Raw genomic sequence first — 12274 nt, forward strand, 5'->3', positions numbered from 1 at the left:
GAAGCTCCCGGCTCCTGGCTCCTGGCTTCAGATCAGTGCAGCTCCGGCTGTTGCAGCCATCTGGGGAGTGAACCGGTGAATGGAAGACCTCTCTCTCTGTCTCTACCTCTCTCGGTAACTCTGTCTTTCAAATAAATAAAATAAATCTTAAAAAAAATAGTTGTAATAATTTTAAAAAAAAGGTTCTCATTTCCGTGATGACCCAGTAGCTCTATAATGCTACAAGAATAAAACAACCATGTAACACAGTTACATCAGCCAACTGCCTCATCTTTCATCACCCTTCAGTTAAATCTTAGCAATGGGCATTTCGATCCCAGACTGCAAGCAGAATAAAAAAGTTCCGCTCTGGATCGTTAAAGAAAGTTTTAAGGCATATCCATAGCCATGTGATATTGACATTTTCATTAAAACAAAACTGCTGAAAGCACACAATCTAAATCTTAGAAATAGTTATGCTAACAATAAGAACTAATAGCCCTTAAGGGCTTACTACTCACTAGGTAGGAGGAAGGCTATGATAAATACTGAACAGTAGTATGAGTATTGACCCATCAGAATTCCCATTATAGCAAATGTATTATACCAATTTTCCCATAAACTTACCAGTTTAGGTTAACAGAAAAATTGGAAAGTTCAGAGACAGAATTCCTATATAACCTCCATCCTTTGACGTCTAGTTTCCCTCACTATTAACATCTTTTGCTGATTTAGTGCATTTGTTAAAATTTACAAGCCTATATTGATATATTAACTAAAGTTCACAGTTTATATTAGTGTTTATCCTTTGTGTAGTGTACTCTATCAAAGCACTTCAAAAAATGTGTGGAAAAATGAAATTAAAAGATAAATGTATCTTGGTGCAAAAAAATGAAATCTCTGCACTGGTTTTTCATATTACACATTTTTAAAAAAAGATTTATTTATTTATTTTGGAAGTCAGAGTTACGGACCTCAGATGGCTGCAATGGCCAGCGCTGGGCCAGACCAAAGCCATAAGCCAGGAGCTCCATCCGATCTCCTACATGGGTACCAGGGACCCAGACACTTGGACAATCTTCTGCTGCTTTTCCTAGGCCAAGAGCAGGGAGTTGGATCAGAAGTGGAGCAATCAGGACATGAACCATAGCCCCTGTGGGATACTGGTGTCGCAGGCAGAGGCTTTACCTTCTATGCCACAACTCTGGCCCCAACCCTAAATAGTTTTTTTGTATGGACATATTTTTCAACTCATTTGGGTAAAAACCAAAGAGTACAACTGCTGGATTGGGTAATAACATGTTTAGTTTTAGGAAATTGCCAAACTATCTTCCAAAGTGGCTATGCCATTTACAAACCAATCAGTTATGAACTAATTTTTTATACAGGATTTTATAATTTAAGAGCCAAATTTAACTCTTTTTAACTGTGTTCTTTCTACCTTTTATTTGTTGAATATTATGGTTAGTGGTGCATTAAGCCTGTATTAATAGAATAGATTGAAATTATGTAAGAAAAAAATTAAAGGAAGGAAGGAGGGAAAGAAAAAGGCAGGAAAGTGGGTTATCTCTTAGAACTGTACTTATGAGCCTTGCGGCGCCAGCACACCGGGTTCTAGTCCCGGTCAGGGTGTCGGATTCTGTCCCGGTTGCCCCTCTTCCAGTCCAGCTCTCTGCTGTGGCCAGGGAGTGCAGTGGAGGATGGCCCAAGTGCTTGGGCCCTGCACCCCATGGGAGACCAGGATAAGTACCTGGCTCCTGCCATCGGATCAGCGCGGTGCGCCGGCCGCAGCGCGCAGGCCGTGGCGGCCATTGGAGGTGAACCAACGGTAAAGGAAGACCTTTCTCTCTGTCTCTCTCTCTCACTGTCCACTCTGCCTTTCAAAAAAAAAAAAATAAAAAAGAACTGTACTTATGAAATACATGAAATCTGTTCTCTTCATGTCAGTAAAATTTTTTTAAAGCTGCTTTTTTTTGTATTAACTGTACCTGGGTCACAGAAAGACATTTTTTCATAAGTAAATCCATACTATCTCTTAGATATGCTGCAAACTTTTCTGTATAATTTTGACTACCAGATAAAGGCTACTACTTTTTTTTTTTTTTTTTTTGACAGGTAGAGTTATAGACAGTGAGAGAGAGAGACAGAGAGAAAGGTCTTCCTTCCATTGCTTCACTCCCCAAGTGGCCGCTACGGCCAGTGCTGTGCTGATCCGAAGCCAGGAGCCAAGTGCTTCTTCCTGGTCTCCCATGCGGGTGCCTCCCAACCAGCGCAGAAAACCTAAGGCTGAGGAAAGTCGCCTCCTTTGGGAAGAGGTTTGGGTGCTTCCTTCCCCTGGCGTGTAGGCAGCAGGGGTGAAGGAAGGGGCTTGCTGTGTGCAGGGAAAGGGATGCCTTTTTTTTTTTTTTTAAAGATTTATTTATTTGACAGGTAGAGTTACAGGCAGTGAGAGACAGAGAGAAAGAGACAAAGGTTCTCCTTCCGATGGTTCACTCCACAAAAGGCTGCAACGGTTGGAGCTGTGCTGACCTGAAGCCAGGAGCCAGGTGCTTCCTCCTGGTCTCCCATGGGGTACAGGGCCCAAGCACTTGGGCCATCCTCCACTGCACTCCCTGGCCACAGCAGAGAGCTGGACTGGAAGAGGAGCAACCGGGACTAGAACCCGGCGCCCATATGGGATGCTGGCACCGCAGGCGGAGGATTAACCAAGTGAGCCACAACGCCGGCCCTGGCTACCACTTTTACAGAATCTATTTGGTGACTGCATTGCTTTCTTTATATATTTATATAATTTAACTTTCTGAACACTCTGAAAAGTAGGTATTTATCACCCTTATTTTACTGAAAAGGAAACAGAGACTCAGAGAAGTCATATACATTACTCAAGATGACAAAGGAGTTCAAACTCAGACCAGCCTGTTGCCATAGCCTGGGATCCTCACCCTCCAACACATTGTGCTCTGTCATTGTAATGAGTCAGCAGAAATAGTGGCCAACTTGGAAGGGGGAAAAACAAAAGAAAAAAATATGGATAATTGAAGGCCCTGTCAAGTGCTGCCTTCCTAGTTACTTTGTGCCTCTACCCTGTGTCAATGGTAGAAAATGAATGCTAATGTCAATGACTCATCCACAGAGTGGCCAATTATTTGGGTCTTGTGGAGGAAATGGCTTATTGTCCTTTGGATAAACTCCTTTGTATTTCTAATTGTAAACTTAGTTTAGAATTCTTTTCTGCCTATATATGTGTATGTTCATTTGACTTTTCTTTGGAACCTTCCATAATATCTTACTGAGTTCACCCATTCATTTATGAGCTAAATAAATTCTTTGACATATGTTTATTTTATATATTTATTTTTATATATGTCATTTATTTATTTTATATTTGCCTAAGTCATGATTTTACCATTACAATTATCTCCTAAAGGAATATGTTTTGTGTGTCAGTATCATCAGGAATGATTTATTTCTTTGTTATCATAATTCCTTTTTCATAACTGAGGTGCCCATGACATCTGCATTGCAAGCAGTGCCTACTTTCCCTAAGACCCCTGGCTGGCTGACTGCCTTCAGCCATGGATCATGGGCCAGGCCCATCTCGCATTTTCCTTCCCAACGTCACCAGTGCATCTACTGCATCATTTCTCTTTTCCCTCTGACTTTTTGTTTTCTTGCAAGGTTAAGGTTTTCTACTTACTATTACCATGGAAACAAGATTATTATTATTAAAAGGAGATTGGTGGCCGGTGCCGCGGCTCAATAGGCTAATCCTCCACCTAGTGGCGCCGGCACACCGGGTTCTAGTCCCGGTCGGGGCGCCAGATTCTGTCCCAGTTGCCCCTCTTCCAGGCCAGCTCTCTGCTGTGGCCCGGGAAGGCAGTGGAGGATGGCCCAAGTCCTTGGGCCCTGCACCCGCATGGGAGACCAAGAGAAGCACCTGGCTCCTGCCTTCAGATCAGCGTGGTGCGCCGGCCGCAGCGCGCCAGCCGTGGCGGCCATTAGAGGGTGAACCAACGGCAAAAGGAAGACCTTTCTCTCTGTCTCTCTCTCACTGTCCACTCTGCCTGTCAAAAAAAAAAAAAAAAAAAAAAAGAAAGAAAAGAAAAAAAGAAGAGATTGGTACAATAATAGCCTAGCTGAGAGGGATTTTAGAACTGAATCACTTGCTGTTCTTCATACATCTAAATTGAATGACAGATTACTATTTGTTTTGTGGATATTCAGAATACTAGTTTCTCTTCCTGATAGCTTCAGGTCATTCATAATTTTATCTCTCTCTGACTAGACAGAGGATGCTTTAGAAATGTGTCTATCTCTGGGTGCTGTCAAAATACTTCTTAAAAAGGTTTATTTATTGGAAAGGCAACGTGACAGAGAGAGAGGGAGAGACAGAGAGAGAGAGATGGAGATCTTCCACCCACTGCTTGATTCCCCAAATGGTGGCAATAGCTGGGGCAGGGCCAGGCCGAACCCAGGAGCCAGGAACTCCATTCAACTCTCCCATGTAGGTGGCAGGGGCCCAAGCACTTGGGTCATCTTCTGCTGCCTCCCCAAGTGCAATAGCAGGAAGCTGGATCTGAAGTGGAGTAGCTGGAACTTGAACTGGCAGCTTAACATGCTGCATACAATGGTGGCCTCTGTTAAGATACATTTGGGGAATGAACTGGTAGATGGAAGACCTCTCTGGCTCTACATCTCTCTGTAACTCGGTCTTTCAAATAAATAAAATAAATCTTTGAAAAAAAAAAAGATACATTTAAAAAAAGTTTAATCTACTTGAAAGGCAGAGAGACAGAAAAAAGAGAGAGAAAGAGAGAGAGATGAGAGAGGAAAGACCTTCCATTCATTAGCTGATTCACTCCCCAAATACTGATGACAGCCAGTCAGAAACTCCACTGGAGGCTGGTGCTGTGGCTCGCTACGCTAATCTACGCCTGCGGTGCCGGCCCTGGGTTCTAGTCCCGGTCGGGGTGCCGGATTCTGCCCCGGTTGCTCCTCTTCCAGTCCAGCTCTCTGCTGTGACCCGGGAGTGCAGTGGAGGATGGCCCAAGTGCTTGGGCCCTGCACCTGCATAGGAGACCAGGAGGAAGCACCTGGCTCCTGGCTTCGGATCGGCACAGTGCCAGCAGGGGCTGCCATTTGGGGGGTGAACCAATGGAAAAAAGAAGACCTTTCTCTCTCTCTCTCTCTCTCTCTCTCTCTGTCTAACTCTGCCTGTCAAAAAAGAAAAAAAGAAAGAAAGAAAGAAAAAAAACTCTACTGGATCTCACACCTTGGTGGCAGGAACTTTACTTGAGCCATTACCTGCTGCCTGTTAGCTGCATTAGCAGGGAGCTGGATCGGCAGCAGAATAGCTATCCACTCTGCATTTGACAGATGCAAGAATGGAGTTCCAGAGAAACTGAATGACTTGGCTGCAGTAACACAGCTGACTGACAGCCTTGCTAGAAACAGGGCTCCACCTTGCCCACTATGGATTCAGTTCTCTTTCCATTTCATACAGTATTTCAATGACCTTGACCTTTAAGAACTCTACACAGCACAGAAGAAATAACTGTAGTATTTTCTCGTTTATTGAACATCTGTGATCTTATGAAATCATTCAGTTTATAAAAGCTGATTGTTTTACTCAATTGAAGGGAAAAACCAAGGGCAAGGTCAAAGGGAGCAAATTTGCATTTAAATTACACCTTGCAAAAAGACATTTTAAGTTAATTCCTGATTTTCACTCCTTATCTCACTAAATGGACTAAGTCAGAGGAGTGCCACACCTTCTACCACCCTCCGTGCACAAAAGCCCTCTGGGTTTTTCTCTCAGCTCCCTGAAGGTAGGCACAGATTGGCTAATGGGTGCTGAACACATATTTGTTTGCCTACTTAACCCAATAGTTAGTGACTAAGAAACCAGTCAATTCTTAGGAGCATTGCATTTAATATCTCTCATTTGCATTCAAATTACTTTGTAAGTTAAAAGGAAGTTAGAAGGGGGAAGCAAATAAAAGCCTGGCCTCAGTACTAGAAAGCCTTAAGGCTTAAGTCTAGATCAGTTTTGGTGGGGTGGGGGTGCGGGGGTGTGGGGGTGTGGGGGGTGGATTTTCAAGTGTAACAAAGTGGAAAAAGTATTACTTAATACAGTCATCCAGATCCCAGCGACTTAGAGAAACAGGCACATGGAATTAGAAACAGTGGTGAACAGTGTGACCTAATCAGTATCAAGGACCTGAGAGATGTGTGATTCTCTCGCTCTTAGAGCATCATGAGACTATCACCCACTGCCTGGGGAATCTGCACGTTGGGGTCTTCCAATTCCAGTGCCAGCCACACAAGACAATCTCCATGCTATGCTTCCCAGTTTCCCATCTAATGAAATGCGAAGACAGAGAGTTCCTGCTTCTGTTGCAAGTATCTAATACGGCTGTTTGACATTAGGTTCCACAAGCATCTTCCCCCCACTCCCATGCCATAACTCACTGAGCAATCTGGAATCCCCTGCAATGGTGTCAGGAGAAAATCTGGTTAGGGCAGCCAATGAACCCAATAGTAAAACCCTTGTCTCCTGAGATCTTTAACTGAAGGACTAATGGGTTATTTAATTAGATAATATCCATGCCTATGTGTGAAACAACTCAAGTTGCTCTTGGTTCTTAGTAAATGGAATGTGGTGGATGACTTAAATGTTACCCAAGCACATTGAGATCATTTTCCACAGACTCAGCCCAGACTGGGAGGAACCTCCGTCATTTGTCCCAGTTGCAGACTCTTGCAAGAGATGCCTTGTGTCATTCGGGAAGGAGTTGCATACTGGGGAGCCATGCTGCAAGTGTAGGTGGGTGCCTATATCCCGCTGTTGACATAGGGGACTCCTCATTAGCCAGATGGCAGGAATGCTGGAGAAGGCCTGCGCACACAGGAATGAGCCAACCTGGGCTGTGGGAGGCGATTAGGAGAGGCTGTGTGGGGATCAAAGCAGGTGTGTCGCCAAGGGAGTTGGAGCAGGAGTTTATTTAGAGTGTTAAAGAGTTTAGCATGTTGTCAGCATGGAAGCATCTTCATCAACACCACCATCTTAACTAACTCCTATTCCCATTTCTACGCTAGAAGACAGTTCTAAAGTCACCCAGTGCCCAGAGGAAATTCAGGGTTTCAAGAGGAGGAAAATTTGTGCAGTGAAGAAAGTAGAATATTTTCTGAGCTAGTCTCAGGGAACTACATGCCTTCAGGGTATTTTTGTTTGTTTTATAATGGAGATGGTTTCTTCAGAGTTGGGTTTGAATAGATGATGCTTGATTTGCTCTAGAGGGTTCAGAGTCTGACACCTTTGAAATTGTGTACAAAACTGTATAGATACTTCTTTTTGACAGGCAGAGTTAGACAGTGACAGAGAGAGACAGAGAGAAAGGTCTTCCTTTTTCCATTGGTTCACCCCCCAAATGACCGCTATGGCCATTGCACTGCGCCAATCTGAAGGCAGGAGCCAGGTGCTTCTCCTGGTCTCCCATGGGGTGCAGGGCCCAAGCACCTGGGCCATCCTCCACTGCACTCCTGGGCCACAGCAGAGAACTGGCCTGGAAGAGGGGCAACCGGGACAGAATCCGGCGCCCCAACAGGGACTAGAACCCGGTGTGCTGGTGCCGCAGGCGGAAGATTAGCCTAGTGAGCCGTGGTGCCAGTCTCTAGCTTTCTAATAACAACAAAACTATATATTTTGGAGTTAATGTTCTTTTTTGTGGGGGGAAGATTATATCTCGTCAAAACTCTCAAAGATTCTGCCACCCCCAATATATTTTGTAGGCACTAGTTAGGTGCCAAGGGACCCCAGCCTTCCCAATCATGACAGGAAGAATCCTGAGAGGTCACCCCACATAGTGGACCTCAGCTGACTCATGGCCCTCTACTTCTGCTAGCCCATGGGTACCTGCATTGTTCCTAGATGGCTCAAGGCATGCTGCCTCTCCTACACCTAAGACAAGTGACCAGACCATTCCAGGTTCTCCGGTCCAGCTCCAACCACAGCCCATACCAAGCATCAGCCCTGTGAGTCAGCACCCTGGATGATCCCCCTTTAATAAAGCAGAAAGCAAATGAACCACACTGATGGACGGACACAAGCACATCTCCCAGATGTGGTGGGGAGTGACATAGCGGAGGACTTCTATTTCCATGAGCAAATAGGAGGAAAAACTGCATAGGAACCAGAGACCTGAGTTCTGGTTGACCTACACCGGCCGGCTGTGTGACATTGGGCCATTTACCTTTGTGCATTCATTTCAGTTTCCCAATGTATAGAATGGAGAAGCTGGACAGGACTCCTGAGGCCTCCCCAGCTGAGGAACAGACTGGCTACAGCCAATTGCTCTGGCATGGCCCTGTCTGCAGAGGGGAATTCAAGTACAACTGCCCTCTTATTTGAAGCCTTATTTTTATTTCTTTTTTTTTTTTAAGGATTATTTATTTATAAGTCAGAGTTACAGAGATTGGGGGAAGAGACATAGAAAGATCTTCCATCTGCTGGTTTAGTCTCCAAAGTGGCTGCAACAGCTAGAGATGAGCCAGGCGAAAGCCAGGAGCCAGGAGCTTCTTCCAGGTCTCCCCCGTGGATGGCAGGGGCATAAACACTTAGGCCATCCTCCTCTGCTTTCCTAGGCACTTTAGCAGGGAGCTGGATCGGAAGTGGAGCAGCCAGGACATGAACATTTGCTCACATGGATGCCAGCACTGCAGGTGGTGGCTTCATCTGCTACGCCACACATAGGACCCAGAAAACTGTCTATTTTTCCACTTTAAGTATCAAGCAACCTTAAACATCGACAGGGGTTGGTGGGGGGAAAGAGATGATCTCCTACTGGCTGTCTGATTTTCCAAATTCCCTCAATAGCTGTGCTGGACTAGGCTGAATCCAGGAGTACAGAACTCTATTTGGTTCTTGCTCATTGGTAGTAGGGACCCACGTATTTGAGCCATCACCTGCTGTCTCTCAGGGTGTGCATTAGCAGGAAGCTGGAGTCAGGATCCAAACCCAGTCAGGAAGGTGTAGCCAAGATTGAAACCCAGGCACTCTGGTATCCTAAGTGCATCTTAACCACTGCACCAAATATCTGCCCATACAAACCCCTCTTTACTGATGCACTGAAAGGATTGGAGAAGTAACTTGACGTTCTTGACATCTAATGTTTAAAGCCTGGGTAGATGAGCAGTGACAGCATCTGGGGATGGGAAGCTTAATGTTATCATAGCCACAGCACATTTCCTACTACATCTGGGGGAAGAGCTGCTCCGGGAGCCACTCTACATCTGCCTGGGCACTAATGACACCCTCGGGCTTGGAACATATCCCTGTAATGACACCAAGAGCCTTAAAAACCGCCTTTGGGGAACTATAAATTACTGCTTTAGTTAGAGGCACACTACCTTCGGTCAAAATAGGAAGATTTTTTTTGTTCTTTTAAAATCAACTTGATAAGGCATAGGCCTAGAGTGCCATTTGCTGAGGGGTGGGACGATGGTGGCACTTGCCATCATTTTGAAAAATGATTTGGAGGTATATTTGGATATGTCAAATTGTGGTATATTAAATAATCCCTATATTATACTATAGATTCACATCTATGGTTATATTAGATAACATTTTAACATTGTCTCAGAGACTCAGATTTATGTAACATCTATAACATCAGATAAAATTATACTCATATAGATACTTATAATGTCAGTGACAGAAATTATGGAGAAATTACTACAGTCTAGAGTTTCTCAACAAGTGACCCATGGATAGCAGTCTTGCACGAAGAGATTTTTTTGGTGAAATATATATGAGCAAACTGCTTGTGAATCATTTTTCTTTCCTGCATATTCACAATGTACATTAGCACATCAAGGCCCCAGAGAGGTCCCGTAGTAAAACAACTCCCAAATGTTTTTATTAACTTTCTGTCCCCCAGATTTATTTGGTAATAACATTCTTTATGCACAGAGCCTACCAGCAGCCTAAAGAACCAAGACTCAAAAGAACCCACACTGGATAAGGCTGCTTCAATTTATCCACGCGAGTTAAACTGCTGATGTATAAACAAATCATTGGTTCCCCTAATAAGTCAGTAACTCATTGTATTATGAACCAATAAGACAACATGCCCATATACTATCTATGATACATGTATAATATGTATAACATGATGAATAGGTGAAAAGTTTAGGTGAGCCAGTCATAATAAAGCTATTACCTATTATCAGGTACTTATATTTCCATCTCTAACAAGTGAGTTACCTAAAAATCTACTTCACTGACAGTTAAAGTCCTGTTAGCTGGTGCCCTCTAATTCTCATTTTCCAAGGACTTCACCAGGTCGCCTCTGTAAGAACCTGCCGAGGCACCCCGAGAGCAGGCCTCACTCTATGCATCTTCCTGGACGGCTTATTCCAGAAGACATTCTTTTGGTAATAATCAGCTTCTTGTCCTGAGAGCTCTAAGCCATACCTTACTCACAGTTTCTTTCAAAATGCGATAGCCCTCATAAGTACAAGGCCAGCTTGTTGCTGTTCTGCCACACAACTGGCTCTAATATCTCATAAGAATTTACATATATATTGATTTTCATATCACACAAAATTGTCATTTCATCCTAACAGCAAATATATTTAGGAAAGCAGAACAAAGTCTAAAACATCAGTAATTCTTTCATTGTGTATCAATCGCTCCTCTACTGTCATGTAGAGAATGGTTCCGGAAGACAGTTTCCTAGAGAATTGTATCGTGATGGTCCAGATTTTGTAGTTTGTTTACGTGGTGGGAGCTGCCTTAGAAAGGACTTAAGTGAAGTCTCCCCAGACTAGGAGCCAGAACCCTAATTTAGTCTGAAAGGCAACAAGGAGAGAGGGAAGGCAGCGCTGGGCCCGGGGCAATGATTGCGGCCTCTGCTCCTTGAGCAGTGATGAGCCTCTGGGAGGGTTGAAGTTTTCTGTTTGGGAGTTTGGGACAGAGAGGGTAGAAAAGATGGATCTAGACAGTGGTCAGCTGTGGCATATTTAAACATATAGAGAAAGGCAACATCTTTCCAGATCTATAAAAATTTCTGGAGTGAGAATGCTTAGACACTAGAAAGGAGGGGGAAGTGAAGACACAGATAAACCATCACTCTCACAAAGATAGGTAAACATTATGTTAAATTAGAGCTAGTGCCTAAACATAGTCTGAAGTCTAAACCCAGCTTCAGAAAATGCTTGAAGGCTGGTGACTGGAGCTATGTATGACTACCTCCCTTTTAAGAAAATCAAGGGTCTAAGCAAGTAGGCCTTCGGTTTTTTAATTTCAAAGATAAATAACATTAAAAAAAAATACTTGTTAAATGACTCAAGTAACCTATTTTTATTTTTTTTCCAAAAAATGGTATTGTGGTGGGTGTTGTGGCACTGGGATTAAGCTACCACTTGAGATTCCCTCACCCTACATGGAAGTCCCGGCTCCAATTCTACTTCAAGTTTCCTGCTAATGCTCACTGTGTCTGACATCCACCTGGGAGATACTGATGGTGTTCCTGGCTCCTGGCTTTGGTTTAGTCTAGCTCCAGCTGTTACAGGCATTTAATGAGTGAACCACGTTTGGACAACTTTTTTCTCTCTCTCAATTGCTCTGCCTTTCAAATACATTAAAAAATGCAAATAAACTCTTAAAATGGTTTCTCCATTACAATTTATTACAGATTAAATGTCCCTTACCCAAAATGCTTCAGCACCAAAGTGTTTCAGATTTTTTTTGAGAATATTTGCATATGCATAGTGAGATGCCTTGTGGATGAGACTTGAGTCTAAACACAAAATTCATTAAGGCCTCATATGCACATGACACAGATGGCCTGCAGATAATTTTATATGATTTTTTAAGTGTGCCTGTGCGTTGATTGCGATCCAACCCGTCAGGTTAGCTGTGGAATATTCCATTTGTGGCATCATGTCAGTGCTCAAAAAGTTTTGGCTTTTGGAGCATTTTGGATGTAGTATTTTCAGATTAGGAATGTTCAAGCCATGTTGTCATTGTCTTGTTAATTTTTTCTACTAGAAAAAAATAGGCAAGTGCAGTCTCACAATTACGTACAATTCTTGCGACTGAATGCATTCAAATTTCTGAAGAATCAGGATATGACCTAATTCTTCTCATTTTGTCAGTCACTTTGTCCCTAACCAGTTTACAGTTTTAGTGTTTTGAAACACTAGAAAAATCTGAAACATGTCCCAGATAGTATTGTTTGTCTTCTGTGAGAACCTCATGTTGGTGGTATTAGCTGTATTACAACATAAAAAT

Source organism: Oryctolagus cuniculus, chromosome 9, assembly GCF_051225735.1.
Source record: "Oryctolagus cuniculus isolate XC-2025 breed Fujian yellow rabbit chromosome 9, ASM5122573v1, whole genome shotgun sequence".
NCBI classification, from domain to species: Eukaryota; Metazoa; Chordata; class Mammalia; order Lagomorpha; family Leporidae; genus Oryctolagus; species Oryctolagus cuniculus.